This window comes from Penaeus monodon, chromosome 21 (assembly GCF_015228065.2).
Source record: "Penaeus monodon isolate SGIC_2016 chromosome 21, NSTDA_Pmon_1, whole genome shotgun sequence".
NCBI lineage: Eukaryota > Metazoa > Arthropoda > Malacostraca > Decapoda > Penaeidae > Penaeus > Penaeus monodon.
The window spans coordinates 20177711-20178051 of NC_051406.1; positions in this window are offsets into that span (position 1 = coordinate 20177711).

Sequence of the window (341 nt, forward strand, 5' to 3'; positions counted from 1 at the left end):
GGGAAGGCCTTAGGATAACCCGGCTTGTAAAGAGACTCTCCCTTCCTTAACCCTTCTTCCCACCCACGAACCTTGCACCCCCCCCCCCCCTAAGTAGCTTCCTCCACGTCCTCCCCCTCACCAGCTAACCTACCCGCCCTCAAGGAATTGGGGGAACTGGTGTTGAAAACGCGGAGCATCAAGTAGGTCAAGATTGATTTTTTTCTACTGAGTGGATTAGAATTATGACGAAAGTACAGATGCAGCGGAAGAAAGTAGGGAAGAGAAATTGAATGATGACTATACGATACAAAATATGAATAACAGTAAATATAATGACACTCATATTAACATGTAATTAT